This window comes from Balaenoptera physalus (assembly GCF_965194825.1).
Source record: "Balaenoptera physalus genome assembly, chromosome: 19".
Lineage (NCBI taxonomy): Eukaryota > Metazoa > Chordata > Mammalia > Artiodactyla > Balaenopteridae > Balaenoptera > Balaenoptera physalus.
Window position 1 is genome coordinate 50227970 of NC_138900.1, and position 17770 is coordinate 50245739.

Consider the following 17770-nt stretch of genomic DNA (forward strand, 5'->3'; position numbering starts at 1 on the left):
ATTTTATATAGTTTGTGTAGAGTTGGGCTCGTTGGTTGGGATTTCACATTAATACGTGAATATCTATTCACTGTAAAAACAATGTTTTTCAATAAAATAATAGCATGTACTATGTGACAGGTACAGCTCTTAGCATTTTACGTGTATTACCTTGTTTAATCACCATAACATCCCTTGAAGTAGGTACTATTACTATCCCCATTTTATGGATGAGGAATCTGAGGCCAGAGAGGTTAAGTAACTTGCCCAAGATCATGCAAATAATAAATAGCAGAGCTTGGATTCAAATCTAAGCTGCCTGAGCTTTAACCATTGAACTCCATTGCGTCTCAACAGAAGCAAATCAGAAATAAACACGTGAAAGTTCTCTCTTCCTCAGTTCTGCTCCGCTAGGGTAAGCACAGTTAATAGTTTAATGTGAATTCTTGTAGACCTTTTTCTTTTTTTTTTAATTTTTGAATTTAACGTTATTTATTTTTTTATACAGCAGGTTCTTATTAGTTATCCATTTTATACACATCAGTGTATACATGTCAATCCCAATCTCCCAATTCATCCCACCACCACCAACAACCCACCACCACTTTCCCCACTTGGTGTCCATACGTGTGTTCTCTACATCTGTTGTAGACCTTTTTCTTGACAAAGAACTTATGTATGCACACAGGAATTATTAAAACAAGGATTGGACTATGTCATACTTAACAAACGTTATCGTACAACTTACTTTTTTTAACTTACTGAATCACAGGCATCTTTCCAGACTGGTAAGTACACATCTATCTTGCTTTTAACAGCTCCATAGTCTTCTACATGGTAGATATACCATGATTTATTAGCTAACCCCCTATTTTTATCTTTTACAGATGTGGAAGTGGGGAGGAGTTAACGTAAAAATTGTGAAGTGTTTGAATTTTTAGAAATCTGTCAGGAATCACCTTATTAGGAAAGACTGCTGTAGAAAGATGATTGAATGAATTGTTCCTCTTAACCCCATTCAGTTAAATTAAATTTTTATGTTTGAACAATACCTTCAAGACAGGCTTTGAGGTAAGCTTAATAAGGTTACTGTACCATTTAAAAATCATTAGTTTTCACACTAACCATTGTTTTAAGGTTTAGTTATCTGAATGTTTCAAAAGTATTTGAAATCAAAAATTTTTTTAATTTAAATTGCATAACTCAGAAGTGCACTATCAAATGTATTAGCACTTGCATTATTTTCCTTGGGTGTTGAAAGCTTGAGAGTGTGCCATTCAGTCAAAGCGAAAATGCATTTTTTCTCAAGTTTCTCTTTAGTTTTCAAAATCTAGTTAGCAAGCATTTTGATGAATAAAAGTTGATTTCCATTCTTAAAGAGAATACTCATTTCTGATCTTAGTTTCCAAGAGGGGCTTATGGGTATTTTCTTAAACCCAAATATTGCTGCAATAAACAGTCTTGCACAGGGTAGTTGCATCGATGTAAAAGATTTATCCTTGAAAACCTCAAATAATTCATAACTCCTATGATTCAAGACTTATGTCCTCTTATGAACATATGTGAAGTGTATGTGTGTGGAATAAGGGAATTGGATGCTTACAACTCACTGGTCTCCCTTGTATTTTTTTTAAGATTTTTAAAATATTTATTTTGTTTATTATTATTTATTTTTGGCTGTGTTGGGTCTTTGTTGCTGCACGCAGGCCATCTCTAGTTGCGGCGAGCAGGGGCTACTCTTCGTTGCAGTATGTGGGCCTCTCATTGCCATGGCTTCTCGTTGTGAAGCCCGGGCCCTAGGTACTTGGGCTTCAGTAGTTGTGGTGCACAGGCTTAGGTGCTCTGTGGCATGTAGGATCTTCCTGGACCAGGACTCGAACCCGTGTCCTCTGCATTGGCAGGTGGATTCTTAACCACTGCACCACCAGGGAAGCCCTAGTCTCTCTTGTATTGAAATAATGTGACTTTTTACACTTTTTCTTAATTTGGAAGATTTGCATTTCTTCAAACTCCATACAAAATGAGACTTTAATATTTACAGCACCATTTCAAATTTTGACAATTGAAGTTTGCATAAAATATAACTGTATTATAATGTATAGAGTGTCTGAGCTGGAGTTCCAGAGCCACTGTGCCTGGGTTAAATCTGTTTGTCTACTTACTAGCTGTAAGGGTTGGGTAAATTTGCTTAACCTCTATGCTTCAGTTTCCTCATCTGTAAAACAGGGGTAATAATGGGGATCTCATAGGCTGTAGTGAGGATTAAATGAGTTAGGGTATGAAAAAGCATGTAGTAAATAAATAAATGTCAGGTGTTAGTGGTAGTGATAATAACAGTGGTGTTACAGCTAGACTAGTTTGTATACTTACATCTTTAGACTGTATTCCTAGGAGAAAAATTGCTGGGTCAAAGGACTTTCATAGTTCATTCAACAATTATTGAATGCCTACTTTGTATCAGGCACCGTGCTAGGTGTTAGGATATAGTGATAAGCAGATTCTAACACAGTCTCTGCCTTTGGGCATTATAGAGACTAGTAAGGGAGATAGGCAATTAGAATTGGAATGGGAATGTAGGGAGACACTGTTCTAGGCAGAAGAAGCAGCGTGCGCAAAGGCCCTGTGGTAAGGGGTTATGATGCACTTAAGAAGAGGACCATTGTGGCTAGACAATGGAGATAAGGATTGGGCACATTATAGATTTTGGGTTTTATCCTGAGAACAATGGCACATCATTGATGAGTTTCAAACAAGGAAGTGATCTTATTTTCTCAAATGTATCTGTTGTGTTTTTAAAAGATCCTTTTTTTAAAATGGAGAATTTTGTATTCATTTAGGCTAAAAATGATGTAGTAAGTACTAAGGTTGGGGAGGTAGAGATGGAGAGGCATGAGTCTTGGTGATTGACTGTGAAGGGGAGTCTGAGGGAGAAATGGTCAAGGAATAGGATGCTAGATAACAGTACACTAGGCACTGTGCTAAATATTAACTCATTTAACTGAGGCAGGTATTACTAGCATCATTCCCATCTTCTAGGTATGGAAACATACTTGCCCAAAGTCTGTCGCTGGAACCAAAATTTGAGTCCGGGTACTCTAGACACAGCCTCTGGGCTGCTTCTGAGGCCCAGATTTTGGATTTGTGTAGCTGAGTGCATTGATGTACTGTTCCCTGGGAGATACACTGGAAAAGGACCATATTTAGGGCAAGAGTAAAGAAGATCATGAATTTGCTTTTGACATGATTTTAAGATTATGAATTATGCCTTTAAAGCATCCAGGGGGAGATATTGAAAAGACAGATATATATGGTGGTCGGAGGAAGAATCTGGACATTTGAAATTTTAATACATATTCTGAAGTGCCCTCAAAAATCCATACCAGTTTACCTGCTTACAAGAAATGAAGGTGAGAACCAGGAACTTTAAAAAACCAATAAACTGGGCTTCCCTGGTGGCGCAGTGGTTAAGAATCCGCCTGCCAATGCAGGGGACACAGGCTCGAGCCCTGGTCCGGGAAGATCCCACATGCCGCGGAGCAACTAAGCCCGTGCCCCACAACTACTGAGCCTGCGCTCTAGAGCCCGTGAGCCACAACTACTGAAGCCCGCACACCTAGAGCCCCTGCTCTGCAGCAAGAGAAGCCACGACAATGAGAAGTCCGCACACCGCAACGAAGAGTAGCCCCCGCTTGCCGCAACTAGAGAAAACCCGCGCACAGCAATGAAGACCCAACGCAGCCAAAAAACAAATAAATAAATAAATTTATTAAAAAACAAACACACAAACAAACGATAAACTGTCTTCCCTAAATCCACCTCCAGAAACTGACTCAGTAGAAGTGATGGGTGGGCTGGAAGCAGGGAATCTGGGTTTTTTTTAAAGTTCTCCAGGTGATTTTATCAGTTGTATTTGGGAACTGTTGCTCTGTGATATCATGAAGGTCACTGTGAAGAGGTGAATATATCTCTTTTAGAGAGGATCTGAAAGAAGGAACAAACTAGTGAAATGTGAATGAAAGCATGGCATTCCACCCCCCCTTTGGCCCCACAGGTTGCAGGGATCTTAGTTCCTTGACCAGGGATTGAACCTGGGCCTTGGGAGTGAAAGTGCCAAGTCCTAACCACTGGACTGCCAGAGAATTCCTGAAAGCATGGCATTTTAAATTTAACTTCCAATGCTTGTCTCAATGGAAGTTGAGCCTTTTTTTTTTTTCCTTAATTTTCCGCTTACCTCAGGATTCTGAATGACCTTTACCTTCTTGTTCTTTTGTTTTGCTTTTTAAATTACCATCCCTGGTTTTGAATACTTAATTGTGCTTTAAAAAGCGCAATACATCTTATTTGGCCCTAACAAGAGCCTGGGTGTGGGTGGGTGTGTGTGTGTGTGTGTGTGTGTGTGTGTGTGTGTGTGTTCCCATTTTAGATACTGGAAATTACCAAGGGCTTATATTTGTTGAGTGCTTACTGTTAACAGCTTAAATATGAAGTGACTTGCCCAAAGCTGCCGGGCCAATGTGCAGCAGTTTAACCCACCAGACCCTTAATTGGTATCCCAGAGGTCCCAGGTTGATCGCTGGGATCTCTGCTCTCATTCTTGAGGGTGGGAATCATTGACAGCACCTAACACTGAGCTTTGAGTCAGCCATGTTTGGAACTCCCAGAGTGCTGTCAAGTATAGCTCAGCTTGGGTTTCTCTCTGGGGATTATAAGGGAGGACCCAGCTCCCAAGCATGAGGAAGAACCTGAGTAATGGAGATCTTTCCAAAGAGCTTTCTGCAGAGAGGCAAAACTCCCCTAGAAAGAATTGCTTTCTCCTTAACAACATGGGGTTGCCATATACTAGTCAGAGGGGGGAAAAATCACAACGTCTCATTCTGATTGCAAATCAAATACATGTTTACTATGGAAAAACTGGAAGAGAAGCAGAATGGAGGTCCACCACCCATAAAGGACCTTAGTCATTTCAAATGAACATTTTTAATAGATCTTCCAGGTCCATTTCCGTAATCAAGTCTTCCTTGAAGATATCTGATCTGAAGGAGAGGGCCCGAGTCCCATTGCTTCATTGCCCCACAGCTCGCCCTCCTGCCTGGCATTCCTGACAATCCAGCTTCATATTCTACTTCAGTGGATCAGAGAAGGGCTACAGGCTGAGGGCCTCAAATGCCCCATCGGCGCCATCTGCAGGAAGATCCAGGTCCAGGGTGAATGGTGTATAGATGGAGGCGTCTGCCAGGCGTAGCCACACTCCCCCAGGGTCATGCTCTTGTCCAGGAGCTGTCATCTGTGTAAAGCTGCTCCTTGCGCCGCCGGTGGCCACTTAAGAATGCCTTTCACCAAGCGCTTCAGCTCCAGCACTGTGCTTGACTTCCTAGCATCCCCCAAGGTGGTGATCTTGTGGTGACGGATCGTCACGAACACCCAGGGAGGCAGGTCCACTTGCACTGCTCTCTGCTTTAGGGAATCAGTCTGGCTCCTCTGAGGGCGACAAACGGCTGTGGCAGGACACGTGGGGTGCTTTATCTCCCGGCATGCCACGGGATAGCCCCTTAGGGTCCTAGCATGCCTCGCGGGCTCCCCATGTCCCCCCTCCGCGCCCCCGCCCGCATGCCTTGCAGCCGCTGCCCATTAGTCTCCTCAGATCAGATTCTGCTCACCCTCCACCACCTTGGACTTCTTTTTTTTTAATAAACTTATTTATTTATTTATTTTTGGCTGTGTTGGGTCTTCGTTGCTGCGCGCAGGCTTTCCCTAGTTGCAGCAAGTGGGGGCTACTCTTCGTTGCGGTGCGCAGGCTTCTCATTGCGGTGGCTTCTCTTGTTGCGGAGCACAGGCTCTAGGCGTGCGGGCTTCAGTAGTTGTGGCTCATGGGCTCAGTAGTTGTGGCATGCGGACTCTAGAGCGCAGGCTCAGTAGTTGTGGTGCACGGGCTTAGTTGCTCTGCGGCACATGGGATCTTCCCAGACCAGGGATCGAACCTACGTCCCCTGCACTGGCAGGTGGATTCTTAACCACTGCGCCACCAGGAAGTCCCTCTTGGGCTTCTTTGGCCTGGAAAGTCATTGGTTCTGGGGAGAGCTAGTCTGCCTTCCTGGTGCCAAGGCTCCACCACCCCCCCCCCTTCTTCTAACGAGTATAAAAATACTAATATTTTATGATTGTCAGGCTCAGGCTATAAACTATAAGTGGCTATTTTGTAAATATTGTATATTAACGCATATATGTGGAATCTAGAAAAATGGTACAGATGAACCCATTTGTAGGGCAGGACTAGAGACAGACGTAGAGAATGGACATGTGGACACAGGGAGGGAAGGGGAGGGTGGGACGAAGTGGGAGATTACGTTTGACATAAATAGACTACCATGTGTAAAATAGATAGCTAGTGGGAACCTGCTGTATAGCACAGGGAGATCAGCTCGGTGCTCTGTGATGATCTAGATGGGGGGAAAGGGTGGGGAGGGAGGTCCAAGAGGGAGTGGATATAGGTATACATATAGCCGATTCACTTCATTGTACAGCAGAAACTAACACAACATTGTAAAGCAATTTTACTCCAATATAAATAAATAAATAAATAAATGGCTGTTTTGTGACTTTTTCCCCCTGAGCAGAGCACTGTTTTTCCTTGATACTTTTTTTACAGTATTTAAGGCTGTAGGTGAGGCATTTGAGTGACTGTAGCACACGTAATTAAGTATTCTGTTGAAAGTTAAGTTGTTGAGACTTTTTTTTTAAACACTAAGCAACAGTCATGAACATCCGTGCAGGTATGGTTTTGTCACATCTTGGATGACTTCCTGGCACAATTCTTGGGTCGAAGGACTTGTTTAAGCCTTAATTGCCCAAAAGTTTGTGTCGATCTACGTTTCCCCCACCCCCTTACAATATATAGCAGCATCCATTCCCTAAGTATTTCACAACACTTGTCCTTTTAATTTGTATTTCTTAGTAAGTGAACTTTTTTCTACGGGTAGTTGTACTCAGGAAAATGCCAGAATCTTCTTTCAAGGCAATGCCACATACTTTCCCCTTGCACCTTCTTATCCCACTCCCTTAACAGAAAGTAGTGATAGCTACAAGGACAGGTTTGTTTACTTTATAAGCTAGGTGTGTCTCTAGACCTAGCTAGAATGGAAACACTTTTGACAGTGTCTCCCTCATTCCCCAACAAGATGCCTTTTGGCCACAACACTTTCAAACTGATATTACTCTTCCCTTCTCATTAAAATGCCCAAAGATCAATAGGAAAACTGTCAAGTGATCAAGTGATCAAGTGTTGATCACTTGAAGGACATTTACCCCTGAGAGATGGTGGTTTTATTTTGCCAGAACATCCAGTAAGGTTGGACATTGGGACTACATAGCACCTCTATGTCATGGCTGAGAAGACAAGCTTCTGACCTTCATGGGTGTTTCCTTAAGAGTTGGAAGTATCTAGGCAATTCCAACCTAAAAGCAGGCCTGGGATGAGTTCCCAGCCTAATATCCATTAATTCTTAAAAGTCTATTTAAAAAGCTTTCTTCTTTCAACAGCTCTAGTACTCCAGGGACTCAACCCTTCTTGCCCAAGTTTTATAGTGGCGCCAGCTCAGGATCTGAGGCCAGGCTTGGCAGGATGGTCTTTAGAGAGGAGCTCTGAGCACAGGCCAGGGACTCCTGGTTCCATTGTATGTTTCTATCTAGTGCAGATACACAGAGCTCTGATTTATAAAAAAAAAAAAAATCTCTAGAAGCTGTCTCAGGTTACTAACTCCCTTCCCCAACAGTATTGTAGGAATTGTATGTTCAGACTCAGTGCTGAAACCTATCAGTTTATATTGGTACAAATACCTACATCTTCATCAGGTTCATCGACTTTATGGTTCAGAACCTCTGTGGAAGAAACTGAGTTTAAAGCTGTCAAATGACTTTAAGGTCTTAGGTGGGTGTAGAAGTAAGAGCTATGTTTACGTCTCTGTTTTTCAGCCTTAAGATCTGAACTATTGCCCCATGTGCTCGTCAGTGCTCACCAACTTGTCCCAGAAAGAGTTTGACACGAGCCCATTCATGCCTCCATGACTTGGCCAAGATTTGTGGCCTTGTGGAGCTAGGCTGCAGTCAGGAACGGGAATCAGCTTCCTTCACTAGCTGTGAGAAGGTACGGTAGAAGGGGGGTGAGTAATGATGAGACCTGGTTTCGGATCAACTTCATTTTGAAACCAGTGATACAAGCCAGTAGAGCCAAGAAGCATCTGGGAGGAAGTTGTAATGATCTGCCCCAGGGCTTACCGTTTACCAGCCTCTGTGTGACTCATGGCTTACAAAGAAAACTGCTCATGTTTCTACAGGTGCCTCAGCGAGTTTCCCTGGGCAGGTCAGATTGGCTGTGAGATCTCCATCCTCTGCCTCTCCCAGTAAACCATGGAGCACCCCCTACGAAACAGTCCTGTCCAGATGCAGACTGAGCCAGCTCCCCGTTATGTTCTTTGGTGCTGTGTATCCCCTTTTCCCTTCCGTGCATCAGCCCTTAGGTAAAGCACATGGCTGTAACTCACCCCATGCCCACTCTGAGAGATGGTTTCTCTATGGTGTAGAGAGAGGCATGGACTTGGAGTCAGAAGCCCTGGTTAATTGTGAGTAGGCTAAAAGTCGCTTGTATTGAGGGCTTACTCTGGGCCAGACACAGTGCTCAGTGCTGTGTGAACATTATCCCACTTATTCCTCCCAATAATCTTATGAGGTAGGTATTATTCCCATTTTCCAGATGAGAAAACAGCTTCTGTATGTACGTTCACACGACATGGATGTGAACCCAAGTCTTTTGGACTCCAAATCGCATATTCTTCATCACTCATCTGCCTCTGCCTTTAGGATTTGAAATCTGGTCCTGCTGCTTCCGAGTTGCGGGGCTTCGTATACTTTGCTCTCCTCTCTGAAGCTGCTTCCTGAGGCACTTCAACCCCAGGGCAGTCTCTTGTTTCCTGAGTTGTCAGAATAGGGGAGTAGTATCTACCTGGTGGGTTATTTTTTGAGGACTTGGATAAGAAAAGCACTTAGCTGGGTGTCTCGGGCAGAGTGGGTCTTTGAAGCTTGTTCCTGCCTGCCTGACTCATGCCCCTTGGTTGTATTCTGCATCCAGCTGAACGTGGCTGAGGGCTGATGGGGCAGCTGGAATGTGCAGCCTGCGTGGGAGGCACGTACAATTGAAGTACCTGACTACTGACTTCTCCTTGATTGTTGGCACTGTCCCCTCTAAGAATAGATGGACAGCCCAGATACTGTGCTACAAATGTTTGGACCCATAAAACAATGGAAATGTGCCAGCAAACAGGGTAGTGAAGTGTACCGTACATTCCTGGTGGGCAGATTTTGTGGACAGCAGGAAGACGGTTTCTGGGTTTCTGGCAGCTTTTAGAGTTTGGGGGATTAAGGCATTAGCCCCCTGCTGGGTAACTTGGTGGGAGAGGATTGGAGAGTTCATTGAGAGGCACTCATTAAGTGAAAAACCTGACAGGCTTATCTGGCCAGCCCCTCTGCTAGCTGAAGACCTTCCCTTAGGAAGAGGGCTGTTTTAAGAATGGGAAAAGTGACAGTTAATTTTTATTTTTTATCAGTGTTTGAATAGCTAATGCATTCATGTGGGTCAAAATTCAGAAGGGTACACAGTAAAAAGTATCTTTCCTGTTCCTTAGCTACTAGCTTCTCCACCCATAAGCCCAGTTTTTTTGGGTCACCTTCCAGAAGTATTTATTTTAAAATACAAATGTTATCATAGACTACATTTCTCCATATCTTTTTAAAAAATTAATTAATTAATTAATTAATTTAGCTGCACCGGGTCTTTAGTTGCAGCACATGGGATCTTTGTTGCCGCGTTGGAGATCTTCGTTGCGGCATGTGGGATCTAGTTCCTTGACCAGGGATCAAACCCAGGCGCCCTGCATTGGGAGCACAGAGCCTTAACTGCTGGACCACCAGGGAAGTCCCCATATCTTTTTTTTTTTTTAATTAACAATATGTCTTAGAGATCTTTCCATGTCAACACATAGGGGCTTCCTTATCTTTTACAGCTTTTTATGGCTGCGTAGTGTTCTCGTATAGATGTTATCATTACACAAAGTTAATCTGTCATTGATGGACATTTAGGTTGTCTGGACTTTTGCTATTACAATCAATGCATTATTGATTAGTTTGGTAGATGGTTGTGGAAAGGTGATTTTGGACAGGAGGCAGTATCCTATAAGAACTTAAAGGTACTTGAAGATACACATTTTTTTCCCTGATGCATCCCTAGTATTTAGAAGAATGTTGGGCACTTAGGAAACACTCTACTAGTTCTTTTTTTTTTTTTTTTTTTAATTAATTTTATTTATTTATTTTTGGCTGTGTTGGGTCTTCGTTTCTGTGCGAGGGCTTTCTCTAGTTGTGGCAAGCGGGGGCCACTCTTCATTGCGGTGCACGGGCCTCTCACTATCGCGGCCTCTCTTGTTGCAGAGCACAGGCTCCAGACGCGCAGGCTCAGTAGTTGTGGCTCACGGGCCTAGTTGCTCCGCGGCATGTGGGATCTTCCCAGACCAGGGCTCGGACCCGTGTCCCCTGCATTAGCAGACAGATTCTCAACCACTGCGCCACCAGGGAAGCCCCTCTACTAGTTCTTGATGGATGCTGCGTTGAAGAACCTGACTTTAGACTATGACCACCCCAAGTTCTAATTCTAATTCCACTCACTAGCTGTATGATGTTGGGCAAGCCATGTCACCTCTGAACCCCCATTTCCTCATGTGGTATGAGTCCGTATAAAGTTCTGGGGTATACAAATTTGTGGTTTTGTGGTTTTATCTTATTTGATATTCAAGATGACTCTGTGAAGTCTAATTTTCATCTTCCAAATGAGAAAACCTAAATTCCTAATAAGTTAATTCAAGTTCTGTATCAACATGCTGATGGTTCCAACTAACAGAGTTTTGAGGGACCTTTGCATGTGTCCTTAACACAGCTTTAAGCAATGCTGAATCACCTAGTGAGTTTAGGTATTCCCTTTTAAGCTTTTCGTCTTCTTTTTACATCAAGGAGAAAGTGTTTTTGGTCCCATTGTTATTTTTTTTAACTAATTAATTTATTTATTTTTGGCTGCGTTGGGTCTTGGTTGCTGGGTGCAGGCTTTCTTTAGTTGTGGCGAGCAGGGGCTACTCTTCGTTGCGTTGTGCGGGCTTCTCATTGCTGTGGCTTCTCTTGTTGCGGAGTGCGGGCTCTAGGTGCACAGGCTTCAGTAGCTGTGGCACGTGGGCTTCAGTAGTTGTGGCTCGTGGGCTCTAGAGCGCAGACTGAGTGGTTGTGACACACGGGCTTAGTTGCTCCACGGCGTGTGGGATCTTCCTGGACCAGGGCTGGAACCTGTATCCCCTGCATTGGCAGGCGGATTCTCAACCACTGCGCCACCTTGGAAGCCCCTACTATTCTTGAATACATCTTTTAATAACATGCTTCTCTCCCTTCAAACCAAGGGAAGACAGGCCTTAGGCTCAAAGCTTCAGCAAACATGGGAATTCCCTGGAGGTCCAGTGGTTAGGACTCCGCACTTTCACTACCAAGGGCGCGGGTTTGATCCCTGGTCGGGGAGCTAAGATCCCGCAAACCATGCGGCATGGCCAAAAAACAAAACAAAACAAAACAAAAACTTCAGCAAACAGTTGATTCTGGGGCCCACAGAATTCAAGTGCCTTTCCCAGGATCACCCATCAAGTTAAGGTCAGTGCCTGCACAAGAATGGGGTCTCCATCGCTATTAATAGTATTAACAGCAGACCTGGCCATAATGCATCCTATTTGTCAGTTCTTTACATTTATTCTCATTTAATCCTCACAACTACCTGTAAGAGAGTTACTGTTATTATCCCCGAGTCTAGTACTTTTCTCCAAATATCACACTGCCTCACTGAGCATCTAAAAATCAACCTTTGCTATTTCAATAGATGGAGAAGGACCACAGGTAGTGGGGGTTAGGGAGGAGATAAGAAAACAAACTCTCAGGTGTGTCAGAAAGATAATATAACCATATTATATAAACGACTCAATCTAGACAGGTCTAGGTACCACTTCTGGCCCTTCCATTTCCTAGCTATGTAACTTCAGTGAATTCATTTAACCTCTCATTTTCCCAATTTAGAAAATGGGCGTTAAAATCTACTTTATTGGGTGCTTGGTGAAGATTAAATGAGAAAGTATACAAACGTTAGGGCTTCCCTGGTGGCGCAGTGGTTAAGAATCCGCCTGCCAAGGCAGGGGACACGGGTTCGAGCCCTGGTCCGGGAAGATCCCACATGCTGTGGAGCAACTAAGCCCGTGCACCACAACTACTGAGCCTGCGCTCTAGAGCCCGCGAGCCACAACTACTGAGCCTGTGTGCCGCAACTACTGAAGCCCGCGCGCCTAGAGTCCATGCTCCACAGCAAGAGAAGCCACCGCAATGAGAAGCCCGCGCACCGCAACGAAGAGTAGTCCCCGCTTGCCGCAACTAGAGAAAATCAGCACACAGCAACAAAGACCCAATACAGCCATAAATAAATAAATTTATTTTTAAAATTCATACAGATTAAAAAAAACAAACAAATGTTAGCTGTTAATAATAGTAATTCATGATGGAAAGGACTCTCGACTCTTGAGATTGGTGCTTGCTGTACTCGTTTGCTAGGGCTGCTGAAACAAAGGAACACAGACTGGGGACTTAAACACAGAAATTTATTTTCTCACAACTCAGGAGGCTAGAAGTCCAAGACCAAGGTGTCAGCAGGGCTGGTTTCTGTTGAGGCCTCTCTCCTTAGCTTGTAGATGGCTGTCTTCTCCATGTGTCTGTACATAGTCTTCTCTCTGTAATTGTCTGTGTCCAAATTTCCTCCTCCTCTTATAAGGACACTCGTCATACTGGATTAGGGCCCACCCTAATAAACTCATTTTAATTCAATCACCTCTTTAAAGGCCCTTTTTCCAAATATAATCACATTCTGAGGTATTAGGACTTCAACACATGAATTTGAGGGGGGAACACAATTCATGTTAAGAGAAAACTTGGACCTACAGAAAAATAAAGATAATAAGTAGCTGGTAACCCCAGTCACAGGGAAGCTTCACTTCCTTCCAGTCTTTTTTAAATTTTTTCCTGTGCATAGTTACATATACTATATATGCAGTTCTACATTCTGCTTACATTTTGCATAGCTGGATAAAAAATCCATGGAGTGAATGCCCCATAGATTATTTAACTTTTGCCCTATATTAAGATGATTTAAACTCTGCCACATATCATTCCTGGTCTTTTTTAGCCCAAAGGCAAAGCAAGATTCCTCAGAAGATGAGAGTACAAAGCTGTGTGCTGGAGGTAAAGGGCAGGGTCACCCTGGGAATCTCCCTGCCCCTGGGACCCTTTGGAACTGACTCAGGCCGAGATCCCTCTTTCCCCTCCTCCCACCGGCCGAGCATGTTGTCACAGCCCATGACTCCTCAGTGGGGATGTCGTCAAGGAGGCAGGGCTGGTATCTAAGCAATCTTCTCTTTCTCAGGGGCACACTCCAGCCTTCCCACGAAGGAACCTGCCTCTGTGTGTGAGCTCTGGGGCTCTGGGGAGCTGAAGGCAGCCCTGTATGCTTTTAAGCCCTCCATCTTCCTCCCCTCCATGCACTAACCCTCTACCCAAAAGATGGCCAGTGTCTTAACTTCTTTCACCCAAGTTAGTTTTACCTGCTTTTGAACTTCATGTTAATGGAATCATACACGTGTCCTCTCTTGTATCTGGCTTCTGTCACTCAACCGTGTTTGTAAGATTCATTCATGTTGTTGTATGTCCTTGTGGTTGACTCATTTCATTATATGAATATTCCACCATATTTCTATTCATTCTACCTTGGTGGACATTTGGGCTATTTCCAGTCTTTAGCTATTATAGACAGTGCTGCTGTGAATATTATAATACTTGTCTTTTAGTGGATGTATCTTTGTTGGGTCTATACCTCAAAGTAAAATTGCTGGGTCTTGGGGAACGTGTATATTTAGCTTCAGCAAATACTACCCAACAGTTTTCCAAAATGACTATCCCATTTTACACTCCCACATCAGACTTCTACTTTTTTTTTTATTGAGGTAAAATATGCATAACATAAAATTTGACCATTTTAACCATTTTAAACAATTCGGTGACGTTAAGTACGTTCAAATTGTTGTGCAACCATCACCATAGTCCGTCTCCAGAACTTTTTCATCATCCCAAACAGAAACTCTGTACCCATTAAACAATAACTACCCATTCCCCTCTCTCTCCAGGCCCTGGTAACTTCTCTTCTACTTTCTATGTGTATTAATTTGAGTATTCTAGGTATCTCATATAAGTGGACTCATGCAGTATTTGCCTTTTGTGATTAGCTTATTTTACCTAGCATAATGTTTTCAAGATTCTTCCATGTTGCAGCATGTGTCAGAACTTTATTCCTTTTAAAGACTGAATAATATTCCATTGTATGTATAGAACACATTGTGTTTATCTATTCATCTCTTGATGGACGCTTGTGTTGTTTCCATCTTTCGGCGATTGTGAATAGTGATACTATGAAAATATGTGTACAAGTATCTGTTTGAGATCCTACTTCAGTTCTTTTGGGTATACGCCTAAAAGTAGAATTGCTGGATCATGTGGTAATTTTATGTTTACCTTCTGAGGAGCCACCAAACTGTTTTTCACAGTGGCTGCACCATTTCACATTCCTGGTGCAGGAGGGTTCCTATGTCTTTACTTCTTGCCAACACTCGTTATTTACTTTTTTTTTTTTTGCCACCCTAGTAGGTATGAAGTGGTATCTCATTGTGATTTTGATTTGTATTTCCCTAGTGACTAATGATATTGAGCATTTTTTCATATGCTTATTGGCCATTTGTATACCTTATTTGAAGAAATGTCTTTTCAACTCCTTTGCCTTTTTATTTATTTTTTTAAAATTGGGTTGTTTGTTTTTTGTTGTTCTGGAGTTTTAGGAGTTCATTGTATAGTCTGGATATTATTTGGAATTCTACTTTTTAATGTTATACTCTTATATACTGTTTGAATACTTCATCATGTTCATATTACTTTTTGTTGTTGTTGTTTATCTTCTCAAAGAACCAGCTTTTAGTTTTATTTATCTTTGCTATTGTTTTCTTTGTTTCTATTTCATTTATTTCTGCTCTGATCTTTATGATTTCTTTCCTTCTGCTAACTTTGGGTTTTGTTTGTTCTTCTTTCTCTAGTTCCTTTAGGTGTAAGGTTAGATTGTTTATTTGAGACTTTTCTTGTTTCTTGAGGTAGGCTTGTATAGCTATAAACTCGCTCTTAGAACTGCTTTTGCTGCATCCCATAGGTTTTGGATCATCGTGTTTTCATTGTCATTTGTCTCTAGGTGTTTTTTGATTTCCTCTTTGATTTCTTCAGTGATCTCTTAGTTATTTAGTAACATATTGTTTAGCCTCCATGTGTTTGTGTTTTTTACGTTTTTTTCCCTGTAATTCATTTCTAATCTCATAGCGCTGTGGTCAGAAAAGATGCTTGATATGATTTCAATTTTCTTAAATTTACTGAGGATTTGTGACCCAAGATGTGATCTATCCTGGAGAATGTTCTGTGTGCACTTGAGAAGAAAGGGTAATCTGCTGTTTTTGGATGGAATGTCCTATAAATACCAATTAAATCTATCTGGTCTATTGTGTCATTTAAAGCTTCTGTTTCCTTATTTATTTTCATTTTGGATGATCTGTCCATTGGTGTAAGTGAGGTGTTAAAGTCCCCCACTATTATTGTGTTACTGTCGATTTCCTCTTTTATAGCTGTTAGCAGTTGCCTTATGTATTGAGGTGCTCCTGTGTTGGGTGCATGTATATTTATAATTGTTATATCTTCTTCTTGGATTGATCCCTTGATCATTATGTAGTGTCCTTCCTTGTCTCTTGTAACATTCTTTATTTTAAAGTCTATTTTATCTGATATGAGTATTGCTACTGCAGGTTTCTTTTGATTTCCATTTGCATGGAATATCTTTTTCCATCCCCTCACTTTCAGTCTGTATGTGTCCCTAGGTCTGAAGTGGGTCTCTTGTAGACAGCATATATATGGGTCTTGTTTTTGTATCCATTCAGCAAGCCTGTGTCTTTTGGTTGGAGCATTTAATCCATTTACGTTTAAGGTAATTATCGATATGTATGTTCCTATGACCATTTTCTTAATTGTTTTGGGTTTGTTTTTGTAGGTCCTTTTCTTCTCTTGTGTTTCCCACTTAGAGAAATTCCTTTAGCATTTGTTGTAGAGCTGGTTTGGTGGTGCTGAATTCTCTTAGCTTTTGCTTGTCTGTAAAGCTTTTGATTTCTCCATCGAATCTGAATGAGGTGCTTGCCGGGTAATCTTGGTTGTAGGTTCTTCCCTTTCATCACTTTAAGTATATCATGCCACTCCCTTCTGGATTGTAGAGTTTCTGCTGAGAAATCAGCTGTTAACCTTATGGGAGTTCCCTTGTATGTTATTTGTCGTTTTTCCCTTGCTGCTTTCAATAATTTTTCTTTGTCTTTAGTTTTTGCCAATTTGATTGCTGTGTGTCTCGGCATGTTTCTCCTTGGGTTTATCCTGTATGGGACTCACTGCACTTCCTGGACTTGGGTGGCTATTTCCTTTCCCATATTAAGGAAGTTTTCGACTATAATCTCTTCAAATATTTTCTCTGGTCCTTTCTCTCTCTCTTCTCCTTCTGGGACCCCTATAATGCAAATGTTTTCACGTTGAATGTTGTCCCAGAGGTCTCTTAGGCTGTCTTCATTTCTTTTCATTCTTTTTTCTTTAGTCTGTTCCGCAGCAGTGAATTCCACCATTCTGTCTTCCGGGTCACTTATCCATTCTTCTGCCTCAGTTATTCTACTATTGATTCCTTCTAGTGTAGTTTTCATTTCAGTTATTGTATTGTTCATCTCTGTTTATTCTTGAATTCTTCTAGGTCTTTGTTAAACATTTCTTGCATCTTCTCGATCTTTGCCTCCATTCTTATTCCGAGGTCCTGGATCATCTTCACTATCATTATTCTGAGTTCTTTTTCTAGAAGGTTGCCTATCTCCACTTCATTTGGTTGTTTTTCTGGGGTTTTATCTTGTTCCTTCCTCTGGTACATAGCCCTCTGCCTTTTCATCTTGTCTATCTTTCTGTGAATGTGGTTTTTGTTCCACAGGCTGCAGGACTGTAGTTCTTCTTGCTTCTGTCACATTACTTTTGTAGTTTAAAAACCCTCATCTGTTATCCTTTCTTATTTTAGGGAAGGATTATTTAAAACAATTGTCATCATCATCTGAAACTAAAGGACAATTTTTCAAAAAAGGATAGTTGGGAGAGCTCACCCTGACCTTTCCATGGCTCAGCACTATCCCTCTGGTCCTTGTTGTGCTGCAGTCTAGTAAACTGATGAGTGCTGGTGTCTGGGCCAGCGCTAAGGGAACCCCTGGGACAGGGCATGTTGCCGATGGGCCCAGTTGTAGCCCCTGGCAGGTTTCCTGACTCCATGCTTTGGCCACAAGGAAGGGTGGGTAAGAACATTGGTTGTGAATACTCTCTAGCGTATGCCTTGGAGTCAGGCTGACCTGGCTTCTGAACCTCAGTTTTCTCATCTTTGTAAAGGAGCTAATGCCTACCTTGGCAGCATAGTTGTAAAGATGAAATGGGCCCAGTCTCTGGATTAGCGAATGGTAGTTATTAACTCAGAGTGCTTCTTTAAAGGGCAGCCAAGCAGGGAGGATTCAGAAGGAGCATGACAGACTGA

General features: G+C 42.3%; 1 protein-coding gene and 1 long non-coding RNA gene across 3 annotated transcripts in view; both read left to right on the forward strand.

Annotated features, from left to right (window-relative positions):
* The window catches only part of CDH3 (cadherin 3), a 100964-nt gene that overhangs the window by 64944 nt on the left and 18250 nt on the right, over positions 1 to 17770 (forward strand). The window lies entirely within an intron of this gene.
* On the forward strand, positions 8026 to 12282 carry LOC309648055. Its single transcript, XR_014256449.1, has 2 exons — positions 8026 to 8119; positions 8310 to 12282. It is a non-coding gene; the product is annotated as an uncharacterized lncRNA (long non-coding RNA).